The 18,993-nt window shown below is 40.2% G+C and overlaps 1 protein-coding gene across 2 annotated transcripts in view; it reads right to left on the reverse strand.

Moving 5' to 3' along the window:
- AQR (aquarius intron-binding spliceosomal factor) overlaps positions 1–18,993 on the reverse strand; it is a 276,039-nt gene that overhangs the window by 143,199 nt on the left and 113,847 nt on the right. The window lies entirely within an intron of this gene.

Below are 18,993 nucleotides of genomic sequence, written 5' to 3' on the forward strand. Positions count from 1 at the left end.
CACCGCATTTGCAAAAGCTGTGTCCTCCCAGGCCTACACATCCAGATGATAAAACCTGGAAAAAGTGTGTAAGGAGGATCATGTCACAGCTCGGCGAATGTTGACGGAAGATAATCTAACCTCCACCCATGACACTGACTGAACCCTAGTTGAATAAGCCCGAACCTGAGTAGGCAACAGCTTCTTGGCATCCACATAAGAACATGCCACACTGGGTCAGACCAAGGGTCCATCAAGCCCAGCATCCTGTTTCCAATAGTGGCCAATCCAAGCCATAAGAACCTGGCAAGTACCTGGCAAGTACCCAAAAACTATTCCATGCTATTGTTGCTAGTAATAGCAGCGACTGAATCATTACCCATGAAAAACTTCTCTGATACGGGTTATCTCCCCAACATTCTCTTCAGTAAACACTGAAGCAAAAAAATAATTAAATCTTTCCGTGATGGCTTTATCTTCTCTAATTGCCCCTTTAACCCCTCAATCATCTAACAGTCCAACTGACTCCCTCACAGGCTTTCTGCTTTGGATATATTTTAAAAAGTGTTTACTGTGAGTTTTTGCCTCTACGGCCAATTTCTTTTCAAATTCTCTCTTAGCCTGTCTTATCATATGCGGCCATGATCACCTCCTTAATCCAACGAGCTACTGTAGCCCGCGAGGCTGAAGCGCCCTGCTTATTTCCACCATGGAGGACAAACAGGCAATCTGTCTTCCAGAAAGGGGACTTTATCCAGGGATGGCAAGGAGATGGACTGATTCAGATGAAAGCCCGACACCACTTTGGGCAAGAAGGATGGAACAGTATGCAGCTGTAACGCCCCTGGAGTCACCCGAAGGAACAGCTCCCGGCAAGACAAGGTCTACAGCTCAAAATTCAACCCGCAGAACATATAGCCACCAGGAACACTGTCTTCAAGGTCAACAGCCGCAAGGAAAGGCCACGCAGTGGACGGAACATAGGGTTCACCAAAAAATCTAGCACCAAGTTAAGACTCCACAAGAGAACCAGCAACCTCAAGGGAGGCCTAATATGCTTCACTCCCATCAAAAAAACGAACTACATCAGGATGAGACAGGCCTCTGAAACAGGCAAGAGCCGCAACCTGCACCTTCAAAGAATTAAGGGCCAATCCTTTATTCAATCCATCCTGCAAAAATTCCAGAATGAGTGGTATCTTAACTGAACGATGAAGAACACCACGCTCCTCACACCAGGCCTCAAAAACTCTTCACACCCGCACATAAACTAAGGAAGGGGAGAATTTACAAGCATGGAAGTAAGGTGGCAATCACCGCGGAGGAATAACCATGCTTCAACAGATGAGCCCTCACAAGGGCCATACAGTAAGACAGAATTCGAGTCGGATCCTCATGAAGAACTGGACCCTGCTGTAACAGATCCATGTTTGGCGGAAGACAAAAGGGGGTCTCCACCAGGAGTCTCCGCAAATCCACATACCATGAAAGCCTGGGCCAGTCTGGCGCCACCAGGAGTATTAGACCCCTGTGGCCTTTGATTCTGCGAATCATCCTGCCCAGCAACAGCCAAGGAGGAAAGGCTTAAAGCAATCTGTCTTCCAGCCAGACCTGTGTGAGAGCATCTATGCCCAGAGACCTGGGATCTCTCCTGCAATTGTAGAATTGAGGAACTTTCACATTGCCAGACGTCGCCAGCAAGTCTAGGAACACCACCCATTCTCCTGGGTCCAGACTTTTCCTGCAATGTGAGAGGCCAAGATCATCTGTAGATGTCCTTCCACCCATTCCATAAGCAGGTCTATTTCCAGCGACATCTGCTGGCTTTTGGTTCCTCCATGGCGATTGATGTAGATCACCATCGTCGTGTTGTCAGACATCACGCGGACTGCTTGACTCTGCAGCCTATGGCTGAACTGCAAGCATGCCAACTGGACCACCCAGGCTTCCAGGCGATTGATGTTCAAAAGCAGGACTCTTCAGCATTCCAATGCCCTTGGACTGCCAGCTCCTGACAGTGAGCCCCCCAAACCCTGGACACTCGCATTTGTCATGAGTACCAACCAGGTCGGGAAGGACGAGGAAACTCCCTTTCTCAGATAAGCCTCCTATAACTACCACTGGAGGCGAGAGCAGATTTCCATCGGCAAGTGGAGCCGAACCAAATAGTCCTGAGACTGTGGGTTCCAACGAGACAATAGAGAGCACTGAAGAAGATGTATATGTGCCCTCACCCACAGCAGCACTTCCAGGGTTGCCACCATCAAGCCGAGCATCTGTAGATAGGACCTCACCGTCAGGTGTATAGTGTTCACCAACTGATGCACTTGAGATATCAATTTCTGAATCCAAACTTCTGGAGAAAAACTTTGTCCTGCCCCTTGTCGAACCGCACCCCCATATACGCCAACTGGGATGGCTGATGACTGCTCTTGGCCAGGTTCACCACCCAACCGAGCTCCTGCAACAAGGAGATCACCTTGTGTGTGGTCTCTTCCTGAGACTTGGCTCGTATCAGCCAGTCGTCCAAGTATGGGTGCACCAGGATCCTGTCTCTTCTCAAGGCCGCTGCTACTGCCACCATAACCTTGGAAAATGTTCTAGGGGTGGTGGCTAGACCAAAGGGCAGCGCCTGAAACTGATAATGATGCTCCAACGCCGCAAAACATAGAAAACTTTGATGTTCCAAATGGATGGGAATATGAAGGCAGGCCTCAGACAGATCCAGAGAGGTCAGAAATTCTCCCGTCTGCACTGCCATTACCACAGAGTGTAAGGTTTTCATGCAAAAATGAGTAACCTTTATATGATGGTTGACGCTTTTGAGATCCAGGATGGGACGAAAAGAACCCTCCTTCTTGAGCACAACAAAATAAATGGAATATTGCCCCATACTTTCTTTGAAATGTGGGTACTGAAACCACAGCCCTCAGCCTGAGGAGCCTTTGAAGTTTAAACTCCACTGCCTACTTCTTCTGGGGGGGGGGGGGGGGGGGGTGTGGCAAGGGAAACCATGAGCACATCCCAAGGAATACTGCGAAATTCCAGCGCATATCCTTCTCGTATCACTTCCAAGATCCACTGGTCTGAAGTGATTTTGACCTGATAAAAGAGAGAGAGGTGCCCCCCCTATTTCTTGTTCCCAAAGGTGAATAAGCAAACCTTCATTGGATGATCAGGAAGGTCTGCCTCCCGAGCCCGCTCCTCTCTTGGCCTGTCTGGGATAAAAGAAGTGAGACCTACCGAAAGGCCGAGTCCTCTGAAAGTTTGGCCCTCTGTAGGGATGAAACTGCCTGAAATCCTGGAGACAACCCCTCATGCCAAAGGGGTGCTGAAATTGCTACTTAACCTCTGGCAACTAAGGAAACTGAGATTCGCTCCACTTACTGGCCAGTTTCTCCAGCTCGCTCCCAAACAAGAGCGAGCCTTTAAAGGGAATCTTTGTGAAATTAGCGTTCAAGGATGCGTCAGCTCACCAATTTCGCAACCAGAGCTGACCCCTGGCCACTATCACTGAAGCCAACTTCAGATGCCCTGATAGGGCTATCCAGAAGACTTTGTTGTTCAGCTGAGAGTGCGGGTAGTGAGATAGTGTCTAGATATGAATCTATATCCCCATCCTGTATGTTCTCATTAGCACTGTATAAGGAGGCATAAAAATCTGTAAAACATTGCCTAATACCCTCAGAAGTGGCAAGAATTTCACCTTTTGAGCTCTTAATTTTGGCTATGGAGGATTGAGCCACAGTTGTTTTCAGCTGCCTTGCCAGATAACGTCCTGCCTTATTCTCCCCTTCGAAATAGACTTGCTTAGTTAATTCAAGTGAATGAGCAATAGCCTCATTAGTCTGTAATTCGGACCTGTCAGCAGTAAGGCGTCTAAAAACAGTTGGAAACTGGGAGATCACATGCTGCTTTGTTAACTTTGAGATGGTTAGTAGAAGACCCTGCCTATCTTTTCCTTTTCTCTTTTACAATAGGACACCTGGGAGATAATCAAGCCTCTGGCTACTGCCTTTGAACATTCCCATACTGCACTGAGAGAGGAGTCTGTATTTGTGTGGCACTGAAAATAGTCAAGTAGAGTATCCTCAATTTGTTTAACAAAGTTAACTATTTGGGAATATTATTTTGTGTGTTTGTGCCTTTAATAGTCAGAAAGGCAGTGAATAAACAAGTTAGACTGTTTGCATTTTTAAATAGTCAGTCAATAAGGTAGCAGTAGGTAGGCAGTGAATAAACAAGTTAAACTGTTTGTATTTTTAGTCAGTCAATAAGGTAGCAGTAGGTAGGCAGTGAATAAACAAGTTAGACTGTTTGTATTTTTAGTCAGTCGATAAGGTAGCAGTAGATAGTGTGTTTATTTTTAAAAGTCTGCAGAACTGAGTGTTCTCCAGACTTTTAAAGAGCTGACTGTTTGTTTTTAATACTGAGTGCATTGTATTGAAAAAAAAAAAAAACCACAAAAAAAAAAAAACCCCACAAAAAAGTAGCCAGAAGCTAGAAATAAGCTAGGAGCAGTATATACCAAAGTAAAAAAGTTGAATAGTTCAGCTCAGTTACTCACCTTGGAAAGGTGTTGAGGTAGTGTGATTGGGTTTGAATAGGGACCAACATTTGTTAATCAAGGGAGCAGTGAGTCACTCAGGCTGACTAACTGAAGTTAGACTGTTTGTATTTCCCAACCCTCCCACCCCTAGCTCATCCCTTAATTTATAGGCAGGTGCCACTTTCACAAAACAAAAAAAAAAAAATCAACAAAAACTTTATTGAGAATTCGATCAGACCCCGGTAGGCCACTACCAGACACATAGTGAATTCACTAATACATTTAAAGGAAGTTAGACACATTCCTACTCCCATAGCAACCTAAAACTTAACTAGGAACTGATCAAAACTGAGATGAAGGCAGCAGTCCAGCAGCAAGAGTGGGGCTTCCCAGTCTTTTGCATCGAGTGTCACATGTATGATTTTTACCCACCGGTGAGAAGTTGTCCATGTGCATGCGATGCAAAGAGCTCCTGGCTCTCAGAGAACGAGTCCGATCTCTGGAGGCTAGAGTGGCAGACCTGGAGGAGCTGAGGCAGACAGAGAGGTATATAGATGAGACCTTCAGGGACATAGTAGTCAAGTCCCAACTTCAGACTGGCAGCCCTGGTGCTGCCTTGGAGGAAGAAGGTCTCATAATGGGAGAGCACCAACCAGGTGTAGCAGGAAAGGATCCTGTAGCAAGGACCTGCTCTCTAGGTGATGCATTGTCCTTTCGCACTGAGGATATCTCCCCAAGGCCTACTGCCCAGGAGGGAAGGGTTAGGTCGGCCGTCATAGTTGGTGATTCGATTATTAGGAATGTAGATAGCTGGGTGGCTGGTGGGCGTGAGGATCGCCTGGTAACATGCCTACCTGGTGCGAAGGTGGCGGACCTCACGCGTCACCTAGATAGGATTTTAGACAGTGCTGGGGAGGAGCCGGCTGTCGTGGTACACGTGGGCACCAACGACATAGGAAAATGTGGGAGGGAGGTTCTGGAAGCCAAATTTAGGCTCTTAGGTAGAAAGATTAAATCCAGAACCTCCAGGGTAGCATTCTCTGAAATGCTCCCTGTTCCACGCGCAGGTCACCAGAGGCAGGCAGAGCTCCAGAGTCTCAATGTGTGGATGAGACGATGGTGCAAGGAAGAGGGATTCAGTTTTGTTAGGAACTGGGGAACCTTTTGGGGAAGGGGGAGTCTCTTCCGAAGGGATGGGTTCCACCTTAACCAGGGTGGAACCAGACTGCTGGCGCTAACCTTTAAAAAGGAGATAGAGCAGCTTTTAAACTAGAACAAAGGGGAAAGCCGACAGTCGCTCAGCAGCGCATGGTTCGGAGAGAGGTATCTTTAAAGGATACTAATGATGCTTTAGAATTAGGGCATCCCAACAGTGAGGTTCCAATAATTAGAAAAGTAGTCCAAGTGCCTGTAACTAAAAACTCACCTGACCTAAAAAATTCTAACTTATCCCTATCAATTAAAAAGCAGAATAAAAATACAAACAAAAAACAAACTTTGAAATGTTTGTATGCTAATGCCAGAAGTCTAAGAAGTAAGATGGGAGAATTAGATTGTATAGCAGTAAATGATAGTGACGACAAGGAGAATCGGATGATAACAAGCCCTTTATTAAAATGCCCGACTCTGGCCGAGTTTCGCTCCCTTGCACAGAGCTGCCTCAGGGGCAACTAAAAATGGACATACAAATAATTAAAACACATACATAAAAAATATTACATATATAAAAAAACTGACAATAATCATACATTCACTTAAAATATGTCTCATAAAATAATTTTGTTTGAAAGACATAAAAACAAAATAAATACATATATATGTGTATAAAAATATGTATATACTTATGGATGCAGTGAATTAAATGACAACATATATGTATGACAAACATGAAATTAATACAGAACTGAATAATGAGATAATACTCAGAAAAGTGGAGGTGGTGACTTTGTGTCATATATATATAGATGAATATATAAACAGTGGAGTCAATATTGGTTGTGAATTGAATTACGAAATCAAATGTGAAGCTTACTTCATTTATCCAGGACTTGATTTGATCAATGTAGAAGATATCAGATTGATTATGCCTAATTAAAAAATAGGTGAGAGAAAAAATGGGTATTCGAACAAAAAAATAAATAAATATAACAGAATAAATAAAATTATATAAAAAACAAAAATTAGGGAAAAGATACATAAATGAAAAGAAATTAAAGAAAGTTAAAAAAAGAAAAAAAGAAAAAAATAAATAAAAGAAAAAAGAAAAAGAAAATTAAAAAATAAAAAAATAAACAAATAAACAAATAAACAAAAAATCACAATGAAATCAACAATGAAAAATTTAAGGATGACTGATGAGAATAATATGTGTGTAAAGATAGTATATAGTAACCTTAATGAGGTCTACCTTTGTCACAGATGAATTCTTACTCAGACTAATAGACTTTCTCTTATCAACATAGCGGTGCTATGTGATGCCAGCGTTGGAGTAAAAAATGTTCCGTATATAGCAACTAAATTAAATAAAAAATATGGTGTTAATAGTCAAGGTTCAGCTCGCTCAAACTGTTTGAAATAATGTCCTGCTATTGTACACGTCAATGTATGTGATGTCTCTCATAAGAGACTAGCATACTGTGGATGATCGCAAAGAACGACTTATTTCTGTTTTATAACTAATGACTATGGTTGCAGGTAACCCTCAATACAAAAAATACTGACTTACTGTGAACTCTATATTTGCAGAGCTGTATAAATAACTTAAAAACTATGACTAGCATAATGTAAATGATCACAATGTACGGCTCATTTCTATGTTTTAACTAATCACTGTGCTTGCAGCAAACTCTCGATACAAAATTACTGATTCGCTATGAACTACAAAATTATAGAGCTGTATAGATGGCTTAAAGATTCTTACTGTGGGAAAAAACGCTAATCTTAAAATTGCTGACTCGCTAAAGACAAAATGTTTGCAGAACTGCATAACCGACTTAAAAGTGCATGCTGTAAACAAAGGAAGCGGGTGACTGTATCTCTATAAATACTGCAAAAATACAAAAATGAAAATGTGTTAACCGATTGTGATGTGCAGGAGCGGTACTTACATTCAAACGGACCAGCCGTCCTTCAGCTAGTCAAGAAGAACGGACGCCGCAAACAGCGGTATTTATACAAAATCTCGCGATGTTGAAGCGATTTTTCGCGCCAAAATCATAAAAATCGAACCACTCCCATCTGTTTGATTTTAAGCTAAGGACTGCAAATCAACTGATGTTTGTAAATAACATGATGCTTACTGTATTTTGATTTAAAAATGCGATCATAACATACTGAATTAAGAACTAATAACTGCAACCTTCTAAAGAAAACTAAAAGAAGTTGAAGGAAGCTCTGAATCTTTCAAAAGTTCTATTATATCCTGACGTGTATTATAGCATAATCTCAGAATGTGTGACTTAAAAATAACAGTATGTTAAAAAATAAATAGATGTGAACTGGTCGCTAAATTGAGGTGTCATCCCTAAGGAAAATAATAAACTAATTATAAGTGGATAATTGCATAAATAGATAAATGTAAACTGGTCAACAACTAAAAAATTAAGATACAAAACTGTAAAAAAATAATAAAAATTAAAAGATAAAGGAATAAGAGATAAAAGATTATAAATGAAGATAATATAATTTGTAAATTCATTATTAAAAACCATATTGACTCCTATTTAGGGAATTAAAAAAGAAATGACACAAAGTTCTTATAGATACACTCTATATGTCCACTCACTTTTACTGGTTTATCACACAGCATCACACAAATCATCAGGAAACATTGGCACGTATTACAAGTTCTCCCTGTCTTTCAAGATAGACAAATAATGGTGGCAAATAAACGTGAGAGAAACTTAAAAGAATTTCTGGCACCTTCAGCTTTACCTTTGCCACAGTCTGATATTAAGAGATCAGTAGGACATAGCCCATGCGGTGATTGTAGTGTTTGCACCGTGAATCTCAGAACACAGAGTTTGAAAATTCCAAACACAGATAGAATCTTCAAGCTCAATCAATTGAGCAATTGCAAAAGCTCAGGCGTTGTATACGTGGCCATATGTCCCTGCAACAAATGGTATATAGGCAAAACCATCAGACAGTTTAATCGTAGAATCATTGAACATAAGAGCGCGATTAATAGATTAAAAGAAGGTAAACCAATGGTAGCACACTGTAGCGACACGGGTCACAAATTCACCGATTTCAAGTTCTGTGTGATACAAAAAATGAGTGTCAATTGGAGAGGTGGTGATTTGAATAGTGCACTCCTTAAAAATGAACAGAAATTCATTTACGAATTTAATACGATGACACCCTTTGGTCTTAATAGTGAATTAGAATTGGGAGTGTATCTATAAGAACTTTGTGTCATTTCTTTTTTAATTCCCTAAATAGGAGTCAATATGGTTTTTAATAATGAATTTACAAATTATATTATCTTCATTTATAATCTTTTATCTCTTATTCCTTTATCTTTTAATTTTTATTATTTTTTTACAGTTTTGTATCTTAATTTTTTAGTTGTTGACCAGTTTACATTTATCTATTTATGCAATTATCCACTTATAATTAGTTTATTATTTTCCTTAGGGATGACACCTCAATTTAGCGACCAGTTCACATCTATTTATTTTTTAACATACTGTTATTTTTAAGTCACACATTCTGAGATTATGCTATAATACACGTCAGGATATAATAGAACTTTTGAAAGATTCAGAGCTTCCTTCAACTTCTTTTAGTTTTCTTTAGAAGGTTGCAGTTATTAGTTCTTAATTCAGTATGTTATGATCGCATTTTTAAATCAAAATACAGTAAGCATCATGTTATTTACAAACATCAGTTGATTTGCAGTCCTTAGCTTAAAATCAAACAGATGGGAGTGGTTCGATTTTATGATTTTGGCGCGAAAAATCGCTTCAACATCGCGAGATTTTGTATAAATACCGCTGTTTGCGGCGTCCGTTCTTCTTGACTAGCTGAAGGACGGCTGGTCCGTTTGAATGTAAGTACCGCTCCTGCACATCACAATCGGTTAACACATTTTCATTTTTGTATTTTTGCAGTATTTATAGAGATACAGTCACCCGCTTCCTTTGTTTACAGCATGCACTTTTAAGTCGGTTATGCAGTTCTGCAAACATTTTGTCTTTAGCGAGTCAGCAATTTTAAGATTAGCGTTTTTTCCCACAGTAAGAATCTTTAAGCCATCTATACAGCTCTATAATTTTGTAGTTCATAGCGAATCAGTAATTTTGTATCGAGAGTTTGCTGCAAGCACAGTGATTAGTTAAAACATAGAAATGAGCCGTACATTGTGATCATTTACATTATGCTAGTCATAGTTTTTAAGTTATTTATACAGCTCTGCAAATATAGAGTTCACAGTAAGTCAGTATTTTTTGTATTGAGGGTTACCTGCAACCATAGTCATTAGTTATAAAACAGAAATAAGTCGTTCTTTGCGATCATCCACAGTATGCTAGTCTCTTATGAGAGACATCACATACATTGACGTGTACAATAGCAGGACATTATTTCAAACAGTTTGAGCGAGCTGAACCTTGACTATTAACACCATATTTTTTGTTTAATTTAGTTGCTATATACGGAACATTTTTTACTCCAACGCTGGCATCACATAGCACCGCTATGTTGATAAGAGAAAGTCTATTAGTCTGAGTAAGAATTCATCTGTGACAAAGGTAGACCTCATTAAGGTTACTATATACTATCTTTACACACATATTATTCTCATCAGTCATCCTTAAATTTTTCATTGTTGATTTCATTGTGATTTTTTTTTTATTTTTTAATTTTCTTTTTCTTTTTTCTTTTTATTTCTTTTTTTATTTTTTTAACTTTCTTTAATTTCTTTTCATTTATGTATCTTTTCCCTAATTTTTGTTTTTTATATAATTTTATTTATTCTGTTATACTTTTTTTGTTCGAATACCCATTTTTTCTCTCACCTATTTTTTAATTAGGCATAATCAATCTGATATCTTCTACATTGATCAAATCAAGTCCTGGATAAATGAAGTAAGCTTCACATTTGATTTCGTAATTCAATTCACAACCAATATTGACTCCACTGTTTATATATTCATCTATATATATATGACACAAAGTCACCACCTCCACTTTTCTGAGTATTATCTCGTTATTCAGTTCTGTATTAATTTCATGTTTGTCATACATATATGTTGTCATTTAATTCACTGCATCCATAAGTATATACATATTTTTATACACATATATATGTATTTATTTTGTTTTTATGTCTTTCAAACAAAATTATTTTATGAGACATATTTTAAGTGAATGTATGATTATTGTCAGTTTTTTATATATGTAATATTTTTTATGTATGTGTTTTAATTATTTGTATGTCCATTTTTAGTTGCCCCTGAGGCAGCTCTGTGCAAGGGAGCGAAACTCGGCCAGAGTCGGGCATTTTAATAAAGGGCTTGTTATCATCCGATTCTCCTTGTCGTCACTGTTACACAGCTCACTGGATCGGTTACCGCTTTGCTTTTTGGGTCCTAGCAGTAAATGATGACATAGACTTAATTGGCATCTCAGAGATATGGTGGAAAGAGGATAACCAATGGGACAGTGCTATACCGGGGTACAAATTATATTGCAATGACAGAGAGGAGCAGTCGGGAGGAGGTGTGGCGCTTTATGTCCGGGATGGCATAGAGTCCAACAGGATAAACATCCTGCATGAGACTAAATACAAAATTGAATCTTTATGGGTAGAAATCCCTTGTGTGTCAGGGAAGACTACAGTGATAGGGGTATACTACCGTATACTACCGTCCACCTGGTCAAGATGGTGAGATGGACAGTGAAATGCTAAGAGAAATTAGGGAAGCTAACCAAATTGGTAGTGCAGTAATAATGGGAGACTTCAATTACCACTATACAGAAACAGTTAATAAGTAATTACCACTATAACAGAAACAGTTAATAAGTAATGTGCAATGAACCACATTTATGTTGCAGTTTTTTGATTCGGTCTCCCTTTCTCCAATGTGGGTGAATGATTTCTAAAATGGTCCATTTAATGTCAGAGAAATTGTGATTATGATCTCTGAAATGTGTCACCAACGGTTCTTCTATTCGCCCCGTGTTGATGCAGCATTTATGTTCAGTCAATCTGATTCTGAACGGGCGTTTAGTCATGCCCACATGACTAAACAATGTGAACAACGATGGATTTTCGAATTACATACAGTGACCCCTGGTGGCCTCAACAAGGAAATTGAGTGGATTCACTTCATGTGAATCCACTCTCCTGTCAAATCAGATATACAGGTGTGGTTGGGTGATTCTATAAAATCAGTCTAGATCTCGCGGCAATTCAGCAGAATGCCGGTAAGAGGACTAGGCGACTGAATGCGGTAAGAGAAGACTACAATCATGCTTAAGTTGTAATTCGTTTGGGAGGTGCACATTTTATGTTGAGAAATGCCAGTGCAAAAAATGTATGTGGTTTCATATCTATTGTCACCTTATAGGCATTATATACTGCACGAATTAGACGAAAGCAAACATGAAGGCATTTAAACATTGAAGAAATTTTGGCGGGAATTAACCTTGCGTTCTTCTTAAGCCCAAATCTTCCGGTTAGGACAGAGTCCCTGAAGCAGCACAACTGCGAAACGTACGTCGGACTACAGGAGCTCAAAGTTGTACGAGCACCTTCAATCGGAAACCCCTGCCTATAAAGCACGGCAGCATTGAAAATAAAGGTTCGGAAGCGCGGTGGCGCTCTGTACAAGTGAGTGAAGATAACAGCTCGGAAGCGCGGCGGCGCTCCGCACAAGTAAGGCAATTCCGCTTTCAACATCGTTAAAAACATTTTATAATAAACAGACAAAAAACGATAAAAAAAGTAAATTCAATAAAGTTCAAAAGACTGTATTGGACCGATGATTAAATGTGACCCGTTGTGGTTGAAAACGTGGCTTACTGCCTGAATCAACCAAGGGTGGTATCATGGTCCACATTGTGAGATAAATTCCTATGCACATAAAAGTTCAAAAAATCATTTGCAACGTGTTTTGTGAGACTTCAATTACCCCAATATAGACTGGGTAAGTGTATCATCGGGTCAAGCTAGAGAGATAACGTTCCTGGATGGAATAAATGATAGCTTTATGGAGCAATTGGTTCAGGAACCGACGAGAGAGGGAGCAATTTTAGATCTAATTCTCAGAGGAGCACAGGACTTGGTGAGAGAGGTAACGGTGGTGGGGCCGCTTGGCAATAGTGATCATAATATGATCAAATTTGATTTAATGACTGGAAAAGGAACAGTGTGCAAATCCAAGGCTCTTGTGCTAAACTTTCAAAAGGGAAACTTTGATAAAATGAGAAAAATTGTTAGAAAAAAACTGAAAGGAGCAGCTACAAAAGTAAAAAATGTCCAAGAGGCGTGGTCATTGTTAAAAAATACCATTCTAGAAGCACAGTCCAGATGTATTCCACACATTAAGAAAGGTGGAAAGAAGGCAAAACGATTACCTGCATGGTTAAAAGGAGAGGTGAAAGAAGCTATTTTAGCCAAAAGATCTTCATTCAAAAATTGGAAGAAGGATCCAACAGAAGAAAATAGGATAAAGCATAAACATTGGCAAGTTAAATGTAAGACATTGATAAGACAGGCTAAGAGAGAATTTGAAAAGAAGTTGGCTGTAGAGGCAAAAACTCACAGTAAAAACTTTTTAAAATATATCCGAAGCAGAAAGCCTGTGAGGGAGTCAGTTGGACCGTTAGATGATCGAGGGGTTAAAGGGGCCCTTAGAGAAGATAAGGCCATCGCGGAAAGATTAAATGATTTCTTTGCTTCGGTGTTTACTGAAGAGGATGTTGGGGAGGTACCCGTAATGGAGAAGGTTTTCATGGGTAATGATTCAGATGGACTGAATCAAATCACGGTGAACCTAGAAGATGTGGTAGGCCTGATTGACAAACTGAAGAGTAGTAAATCACCTGGACCGGATGGTATACACCCCAGAGTTCTGAAGGAACTAAAAAATGAAATTTCAGACCTATTAGTAAAAATTTGTAACTTATCATTAAAATCATCCATTGTACCTGAAGACTGGAGGATAGCAAATGTAACCCCAATATTTAAAAAGGGCTCCAGGGGCGATCCGGGAAACTACAGACCGGTTAGCCTGACTTCAGTGCCAGGAAAAATAGTGGAAAGTGTTCTAAACATCAAAATCACAGAACATATAGAAAGACATGGTTTAATGGAACAAAGTCAGCATGGCTTTACCCAGGGCAAGTCTTGCCTCACAAATCTGCTTCACTTTTTTGAAGGAGTTAATAATCATGTGGATAAAGGTGAACCGGTAGATATAGTATACTTGGATTTTCAGAAGGCGTTTGACAAAGTTCCTCATGAGAGGCTTCTAGGAAAAGTAAAAAGTCATGGGATAGGTGGCGATGTCCTTTCGTGGATTGCAAACTGGCTAAAAGACAGGAAACAGAGAGTAGGATTAAATGGGCAATTTTCTCAGTGGAAGGGAGTGGACAGTGGAGTGCCTCAGGGATCTGTATTGGGACCCTTACTGTTCAATATATTTATAAATGATCTGGAAAGAAATACGACGAGTGAGATAATCAAATTTGCAGATGACACAAAATTGTTCAGAGTAGTTAAATCACAAGCAGATTGTGATAAATTGCAGGAAGACCTTGTGAGACTGGAAAATTGGGCATCCAAATGGCAGATGAAATTTAATGTGGATAAGTGCAAGGTGATGCATATAGGGAAAAATAACCCATGCTATAATTACACAATGTTGGGTTCCATATTAGGTGCTACAACCCAAGAAAGAGATCTAGGTGTCATAGTGGATAACACATTGAAATCGTCGGTGCAGTGTGCTGCGGCAGTCAAAAAAGCAAACAGAATGTTGGGAATTATTAGAAAAGGAATGATGAATAAAACGGAAAATGTCATAATGCCTCTGTATCGCTCCATGGTGAGACCGCACCTTGAATACTGTGTACAATTCTGGTCGCCACATCTCAAAAAAGATATAATTGCGATGGAGAAGGTACAGAGAAGGGCTACCAAAATGATAAAGGGAATGGAACAGCTCCCCTATGAGGAAAGACTAAAAAGGTTAGGACTTTTCAGCTTGGAGAAGAGACGACTGAGGGGGGATATGATAGAGGTGTTTAAAATCATGAGAGGTCTAGAACGGGTAGATGTGAATCGGTTATTTACTCTTTCGGATAGTAGAAAGACTAGGGGGCACTCCATGAAGTTAGCATGGGGCACATTTAAAACTAATCGGAGAAAGTTCTTTTTTACTCAACGCACAATTAAACTCTGGAATTTGTTGCCAGAGAATGTGGTTCGTGCAGTTAGTATAGCTGTGTTTAAAAAAGGATTGGATAAGTTTCTTGGAGGAGAAATCCATTACCTGCTATTAAGTTCACTTAGAGAATAGCCACTGCCATTAGCAATGGTTACATGGAATAGACTTAGTTTTTGGGTACTTGCCAGGTTCTTGTGGCCTGGATTGGCCACTGTTGGAGACAGTATGGCATTTTCTTATGTTCTTATGTTCTTAAATGTGGTATCTTTTAGGAGAGTCTCATTCAGTCACCAGAAACGCTGACCGAGGGGGGGGGGGGGGGTGGTTGCATCTATAATTTGGAGATTGAAGCATACTGGTGCATGATCCGACCAAGTTGCATTACCCATATTCACTTCCATATCTCTATTTTGAATATTTCTGTCAATTAAGAAATAATCAAGGCAAGAGTAAGATTTATGAGGGACTGAATAGAAAGTATAACAATGGGAGGAAGGATTCCTCTGCCTCCAAATATCTACTAAGCTCCAACTATTCAGAAAATCCGACAGGGATCTCCGTGCACTAATTGAGCCACTAGCAATGGGAGATGAATTTTCCAATACTACATTCCTAGTTAGATTGAAACCGCCACCAATAGTCACTGATCCTTCTGCATGACGTTCCAAAATGGTAGCTAATTTCTGAAAGAAACTTCCTTGATCAGAGTTGGGGGCATAAATTGAAACCAGAGTGAAAATATCCCTCCCTAAGCGTAATATTAATAGCAGGTTGCGGTCCTGGGTATTAGCAAGCTGAAAGAGTACCTCATAAGCTATAGAGCTAGAAATCAAGATACCCACTTCCTGCATACCTTGCTTCTTTGGTGCTTACTGCCAAAAGCATATGGGGTAATTGTGTAATGTTGGAATGTAAACCGATGTGATATGTAAAATCGAACACCGGTATATAAAAATAAATAAATAAAATATAATAGGTGCTCGTGACGCTTGCACAAGTGTTTCCTGGATCATTGCTATCGTTACTCTATAGGTTGCTAGTATTTGAGCTAGCAAGTGGTGTTTGTGATAGTGGTCGAGCCCTTTAAAGTTTATAGAAAATATTTGTTCTGCCATTTATATGAAAAGGAAGAAAAAAGAAAGAAAAAAGAAACACTGCAACTCTAACTAGCCCCCTTCCAATAGTTCCCTGAATGTGTCTTGGACTTCTACAAGGCAAAGATGTTAATAAATCACCCAACTGCTTGCAAACAATTACCCACCTCGACTCACTCCATCCCACTATTATGGACCACCCAAACACCAAAGCGATCTCACCCAACCCAGGGGTGCTGCCAGCGTACCAAGAGGAAATACCCCCAACGGACCTCCCCCCATGAAATACCAAACAAACCAAGTTATGTATTGCATAAGAATAACATCCAGCATCCCAAAATCAACAGAAAAGGATAAAACTACTGGAAAAATTGCAATAGCTCGAGACTACTGTAAAACAGTGCTCCGAGACTGCAATCGATTCACCATATCAGAGTCTACTGCAGAATTCTTCATCCTTGATCAGACAAAGTAGCTCTCGAGTTCTCAGAATGGTGACTTAGATGACGACCACCTTTCCTGTTCTATGCCGGTGCGGTAAATGGTCTAATTTCTGCTAGTAAGGCGCCATTTTGGGTATAGTAAAGTTAATGATGAGACCCGCAATATTAAAAGCATTCACCGCCTCTTCAAGAGTCTTTATCCGATGCGTAGTTCCCTGAAGCGTAAACTGAAGACTAAATGGGAAGGTCCAGCGATATCTAATTCCCTCTGCTCTCAGAAGTCGCCTCTCGAAGCTCAAATCTTTTCCGCAGGGTTGATGGGCCCAGATCCTGGTAAATATTTGTAAAGTGGCTTCCCAAGTCCAATTGTCCTGTTTTCTGGCTGCTTCTAGAATTTGAGTCTTCTGAGTGAAGCCATTCAGGCAGAGGATAATGTCCTGCGGGCATGTTCCAGATCTGGGTCCCAAAGCTCGATGTGCGCGGTCGATGGTAATGTCCTGCGGCACAGATTCATTTTCACCCATAGTAGCATTGCCTCCCGCTATAATAAACTGGCAAATTTTCCTGGCCACATCAGCAGCTTGTGTGTACTCAGAAGAATCAGGTACATCCCCTGATTTGGAGATTGCACCACCTCGTGCGGTTTTCTAAATCCTTCAATTTGTCTGATAAAGACAAAATCTCTCTAGTAAGGGTTTTATGCTGAGAGCAGCTAGTGCTTCACCGTGTCCCTCAATCTGTGTTTCTACTTCATCCAACCAGTTACCTAGCACTGCGAGGTCTTCACGTACCTCGGATATAGATGCCAATAATTCAGTCTTATATTGTTTCATGTCTGAACATGGTTCTATGAACCACTCTCGGATCTCTTCTCTAGATAATGGGTTGGAAAAGCTTGTCAGCGGAGCGATTGTGGTGGAACCGCCGGCACCATCTTTTACTCCCGCTTCATTTGCATTATCCTGGGCCTGCGTGGCCCTCCCACCCTCATCCTCCAGGAGCTCTGCCACATGTTTGCTGAAGGAAAACTGCTTCAGATCTTTTGCCACTTTAGTCGTGTCTTAGGACAGCCAAAACGAGTGATTTAGGGGCTGGAATACAGCTTTTAAAGTTCCATGGAGAGGAGCTCCATTCTCACACGGCCATCCTGGTTGCAGGCTCTTTCTGTAACAACTTTAATAGCATTATCTTGTTCTCTCAATAATTTTGTGTGGTCCTCCACCTTCTGAGTGAGACTACCAACCATACCCAATATAAATTCAATTTTCACGGAAAGCGATATCTCTGAATCTATAAAAGTCATCCATAGAGCATTGCTTAATTGCAACATCCATAGAGGTAGGTGTAAGTCCATTAATTGATGCTGGAGGCTCAGGAGATATACAGTAATAGTCCAACTGTTCCCAAGTACAGCTTCCAAAAAAAGCAGAAGAGATAACCTTCAGGGATGGTGGCCTACCGGGGCTTAAAGAAACTGAAGTCTCTAAAGGAGCAGAATTAGAAGCACCAAACTCTAAGCCATCCTGGATATTCTGGCAGAAAAGAAAGTTTCCAGTGTAGGACAAGAAATAGAAACAGGCACAGATGCCAAAGATGGGCATAGTACCTTTTTGTTTCTTCCCCATCTTACTCTGGACAGGAAACAGACAAACTGGACAAACACAGTACCTTTTTGTTTCTTCCCCATCTTACTCTGGACAGGAAACAGCCAAGAAATCAAATTCACTCAAAGAGACATGCCCCTATGGTGCGTGGTTTCAGCGCGCCACTGGAACAGATCTTTTAAGCGGCCAGGAGACCCTTCTGATGAAACAGTATCAGAGCGTCAAGCGCAGGGGCAGTCCCAGCCAGCTGACAATGTTCTCAGCGCTCCTCCAACATTTATATTTTTAATACATAACATGTATGTTTTCCTTTTTTTTTTAATATAATTCTCTAGAATTGGCAACTATATGATGATTTAGTCCTTTCTTAGATAAATGTTGTCCTTTGTTCTTCCATCAGCAAGTTAATTCTAGGATTTCTTAGATTTTGATTTAATACTGATGGTTTTTCATTTCTACTACTATGCTATGATCTGTGTAAGATATTGTGTGGTATTACCTCATAGGTATAACATTTAATATAGAAAGTTAAAATAAAGTCTGGGATAAGTACAGAGAACCCCTAGTTGCAAAAAAAAGTGAGGGTAAAGCCAAAGATTAATTGTGGATATGGCATTTCACCAGGAATGCAATCTGGTAAACTAGAATGACCTTATGGTCCTTATCTGTTGTCATATTGGATGTTTTGATGAGCAGATTTGTAGATTTGTAGGTAGTACAGACCGATGATCAGAGTACAGAATCATGAAACATGGAAAGCCAAGTCCAATCCTACCTCTGCCTCGCATTGTTTTCTTCACATTTGTCTGCTGCTTCATATAGCTGATGCTGTGTTATCCTTGTCATTATTCTCGCTCTCTACCTTATACACATTGTTCCTCTCAGCAGATCCCCCAAGCTCCTTTTTTAGATCCATCCCTGCATTGC

This window comes from Rhinatrema bivittatum, chromosome 4, assembly GCF_901001135.1.
Source record: "Rhinatrema bivittatum chromosome 4, aRhiBiv1.1, whole genome shotgun sequence".
Lineage (NCBI taxonomy): Eukaryota > Metazoa > Chordata > Amphibia > Gymnophiona > Rhinatrematidae > Rhinatrema > Rhinatrema bivittatum.